We start from the raw sequence: 5,002 nt of genomic DNA, 5'->3' as shown, positions 1-5,002 counted from the left end.
CGAGGATGGGCAGCCCGCAATAGAGGAGGACAAGCATGACCTACCAAGACATGGCAAGGTGGGAGCTTAAATATAGATTGACGGTTTGCACTCTGCATTGAAAACCTTTTCTTCAATGCCATGAAAATTTTGGTACGCCAAGTGCTACCCGCTTGTTTGATCCGGCTACATAAGGGGCAACTACAAGGAATGAGGCTTCAAGCAGGAGTAGCAATGGTGGACACAAACATAGAGCACCTTCTACAATCTGACATAGGCTACAAGGATTTCAAATGCTTACGAACATCTACAGACTACAGGCACCAAACCCAAGCAAAATGTGTTTGCTATGCTGTGCCAACTTGGGCCGTCAACCTTTTTCGTGACACTATCTATAGATGAGAAACAGTGGGGCCCATTAATGGCATGCATAGAGGCACTAAGCGACAAAACAGTTTCCCCAAGAAACCAAAACTACCCTACAAGGATCCAGCAAGTACACAATAAAGCAAGGAATAACAAAGGCAAGGAAAAATCCGAGAATAATACGCTACAACTATTACAGCAAACACAACAACCCAAAAGAACACTTTCAAGAGCGATGCTTGTTGTACTTGCCCTTCTCAACTACTAAGCATTTCCTAGGCAAAACATTCGAAACGTGGCATGACATGTACAGTGCAAACATCGTGACAATCAGCACTAATGAGATAATGTTCAACAAAATAAACTCACCTATGGAACCCCAATCATGCAGCACAGCAAGCATGGGAACGTCAGTAAGCCAACAAAGTAGTGCAGCACATAAATTGGACGGATTTGACATCCAGAACAAAATAAGAGAAAAGCAAACCACAAAAGGAGGTGTTCTCATCACGCAAAGCCCATCCCACATCCTGCCAAATGCGCAGTACTACCAGATGCTCCGTCAAACAAACACAGAGCAACGAGCCATACTAGACGATATCATGCTTTAAAAAAAGAAAAAGCCCCCAGCAAAAAGTCAGGTTGTTCCTAACGAGGAACATAGGGTCCAGGAAAACGTTGACTTTGATGCTCATTGTACAGGCACTGCGACTTTACGTCCACAAGGACATAAATTTGTACTTTTTTGTGGCATTTGCATGTTGATAATAAGCTGGTCTCTTTCAAAAAGAGAAGGAAAAGCCAAGTCTACAATTGTTGGTTTACTAGAACTAGAATGCATTTTGAAAAAAGTATGTTCTCGAGGTGAAGTTGTGATGTACTTTCGAAACAAGATATCAAAGCTCGTTTCACAATGCCCTCACATTTCAATTGCGGGTGGGAGAGAAGCTTCGTATCACGACTTAGCGCCTTAGCTACAGACGAGGTTCTTAAATTCTGAGAAATCTATTTGCCCGTTGCCGTCTTCGTCTGCATTCTTTATCATCTGGACGCATTCCACAAGATCAGTCACCCCCAATCCCATGCTCGAGAGCACGACCTGGAGTTCAGACGGAGAAATCAACCCATCCCCGTCTCTGTCGAAAATACGAAACGCCTCACGCAGTTCCTCCTCTTCCTCACCTCGGGAGCCTCTTTCCTCCCATCGGCCATTGTCTGGGTTGAGAGTGGAACCGTATAGTGTTCCGAACTCTTCAAGGTTAAGGTAGCCTTCCACCTCAGGAGCGAACGAAAGGATGAGAGAGTTCAAGCTATTGTCCGACACCTGCAAAAGTGATTTCTCTAGGAATCGAAGCAATTCGTCTGTGCTAATCAAACCATCCTGGTTTTCGTCAACGAGGCGAAAGACATGTTGAAGCAACTGCCCATCAAGGGAGGGGGATGTGGGGGTAGGTTGAGAAGGGTCCGAGTAATTAATGGTGGGATGCGAGGGAGGGGAGGGGGAGCGTTTGAGCAAGGACGAAATGAAGGGAAGGAGCCAGTGTGAAAGGGGAGCAGGAAGGAAGCCTAAGAGGTAATTGTGCCATCCGGATGAGGATAAATGAAGGGGGTTGCCAAGGGGTAGCCACATTCTCACAAGGGTTTGCTTTCCACTTTGTGAGAATTCTATACTCTTTCCACTTTGTGAGATTGTTTTCCACTTGTCCAAGTTCTTCTCCTCCCCTACTATATATCCTTATATGTGAGTGCTCCCTCTCTATCCAGGAAGTTCCTAACCATTGGAAAAAGAGAGCCTAGTCAAGCCCCTCCCTCTCCCCCCCTTCCTCTTGAAAGACTTACCTAAATGATTGCAATTTTCCTACCATACTCACACCTTCCACACAAACATGGGCCCCCCAACCCACCCCCCTTTCACAATCTTTCTTTCTCTCCTTTCAACTCACCCTAGAGCTTAAATTTGCTTTCTTTGCTTTTACAATGCCCCCCCTCAACATTGCATCAGCTATTCACTATCAGAAGAGATAATAGTTTATTAATACACGACAAATTATTGAAACATAATTTCAATACACGATAACTACTACCAAGCCTTAGCAAGGCTTCAACTTTTTTTCTTTTTGTAAATCTTTTCTTTACTTTAATACAGGACTTTGTTCTTCGAGAAAGCAAATAAATAAATGCATAATCATGCCATGCAATCATCAATGATTTGCTACCCATAACCTTACCTTGCACTATGTTGCTCTCACTATTTGCACTTGCACCATTATTGTTTATCTACCATGTGGTGCATAATGCACACACGGTTGGCATTGTGATGCATGGTGATTAGCAATTCCTTACAATTGGCACTTACTTAAATTGGCACCTATACCCCATGATGCCATGCTATATCATGATCGCAACATGTTTGGTTTCCCCTCATCTCCTCTTATGGGTGAGAGAAAGTGAGAGGGGATTAATTAAGAATCTACACACACGCGTGCACACATGTGTGCCACGTGCGCCCACACGCACCATAGGTGTTCCCTCCTTTTTATGTTCTACATTCCTTCCCTTTGCTTACATTGATTTGTCCCCTCTTTTCTGCTACAAGGATCACGATCCTTTCCTTATCTTTGCTCTTTGTGACATGTTCTACTAAATTGCACCTATTCCATAGACTATGGATACTACCCAGTCAGAGACATACATGCATATGCCGGGGTATATTAAAGAAAGGTTGGTCATTATGTTATTAAAAGGACATACAAACTTGCATGCAAAAGATTCGAGCACTTGCATCCTCCTCAGAATCATTGGGGACATCTATCAAAATATGACGATTGCAATATGTTTCCATTAGAGTTGTCTATGTCGTTGGTGGAAGCTTGTCCTTTATGCTTTAAAATGACATACAAGCATACATGCTAGAGAATCACTTTTTTGTGGGTGTTCTTTAGATTATGAAGCTTGTAATAGACTTCTAATAAACTCAATTGTGCCTTCCACTAATATTTTATCTTGTATGGTCAACATAGAGCTTGATGAACTTTTCAGGGCTTGTATATTGATGAGTCTTTATGATATGTGAATGATGAAATGCCATAGCAAGGTATGTTTTACAAATGGCAACTCTACCATTTTATATCATAAAGAGGTGTATGGACCCCAAACTTGTAGAACCATTGGAAGAAAGGGTGACGGTATTATAGCAATGAGGTGACTAATGTTGAAAGGTAAATTGCTTACAAACAAAGTCTTGGATTGGTGCATCCACCAGTGCATACTCTCCCAATAGCACCTACACCAAAAGATGCTTTGAATAGATGCATCATACGATAGTGTTCTTGTTGACTCTGTTATTTGCTCACTCCTGCGGATAGATTAACTCACGGATGCTTGGTGCTCGGTGCTCGTGAACAAACCCCAACTGTATGCAGTACTCAGGTGAAGATGATCACTCTTGCAATCCTTAAGTGCTGATTGTGCATGCTCGGGGGTGAGGAACCGATGTCAACAAGATAACTCGGAGGTTAGGTTTGCTGTTGAAGGGAAAATGGTGCGATAACAAGGCATTAAGTTCTTAATAGCTAGAAAGTATACACCACAATGAGCATACACAACATAGACAAATGGAAAGAAAACCACACTTGTATATTAAAGAAAGTTGTTACAACGAAGCCGTCTCGTTTTATAATACACACTCCGTAGCAAACTTCCTAACCTGGCAAGCCGAGTGAGAGGGAGAGCATGAAGCACACAATGTCTCTCTCTGCTCCCTACTCCCTGTCAATGTCTTTCTAACTACTCCAGAACCACCTTTTATAGTTAGCATACTTAGCTCGTTGTATTGTTACTCACCATTGACTGCCGTTAGTTTCTGGTAACCTCTACTTCAGCGGGGTCACTGCTTCTTGGTGCCGGTGCTCACCATTCAAAATTTACCGAATGCACCATTTGTTGTTGATTGCCCAGTCACCATTCATAAGTATCGCTCATACTCGCTCCTATTGGCCTAACTTGAGGGCCAACATCTTGCCTCATCTTCCTTCAACCGAGTCCTCACGGTTCAGCATTGAGATTTATGGAGACGCAGGTCTCTATCCACCTGCTCATCACTTATAGATGGAGCACACCGGTGACCAATAAGTAGGACACACAACTTATCTTATCTAGCATTCTAGATGTAGTTGTGTTGTTATTATAGTACCCACATATATATGCCACACTTGGTCTATGTTGTATTGCATGAGATGCTCAGTTAGAAGAACAACAAGAAGGCTTCCTCCATCTTCCCCGCTCTTGCTGTGTGTTTGCTTTCTGATTCATATCGCTTTCGTAACATTGTATCAGAGCTTTACTCCAGGCACTTGCACTCTTGATCTCTCACTACTTCTCTCACCACATCCACTTGACCTTCTGGGCGTCGGTGGAGAGATCTCATCCAACTTGTGGAGTTTCAGTTCATCAGCTTCATTTTTGTGAAAGAGTCTACTTCGTCACAGCTCCCCATCATTGCTACCTTGAGCTGTTAACTTCCTCACTCACATCCACGTAACAGCTGTTGTTGGTGGAAAATTTTTCATGCTACTTGTTGCGTAGTAGTTTTGTTGAAGAGCGTTAGGACAGTTTCTCTTCTTCAACAATAGTTCGTTTTTCACTATAGAAGCTTTGT

The 5,002-nt window shown here is 42.9% G+C and overlaps 1 pseudogene; it reads right to left on the bottom strand.

Annotated features, from left to right (window-relative positions):
* Positions 1–1,085: 1,085 nt before the first annotated feature.
* LOC147890052 (calmodulin-like protein 2 pseudogene) lies at positions 1,086–2,031 on the bottom strand (annotated as a pseudogene).
* Positions 2,032–5,002: the final 2,971 nt, after the last annotated feature.

Source organism: Dipteris shenzhenensis, chromosome 19 (genome assembly GCF_047967505.1).
Source record: "Dipteris shenzhenensis isolate YYH24624 ecotype China chromosome 19, Dip_SZ_1.0, whole genome shotgun sequence".
Taxonomy (NCBI): domain Eukaryota; kingdom Viridiplantae; phylum Streptophyta; class Polypodiopsida; order Gleicheniales; family Dipteridaceae; genus Dipteris; species Dipteris shenzhenensis.
Note: the sequence above shows the minus strand (reverse complement) of the source record. Positions and strands in the feature narration are given on the sequence as shown.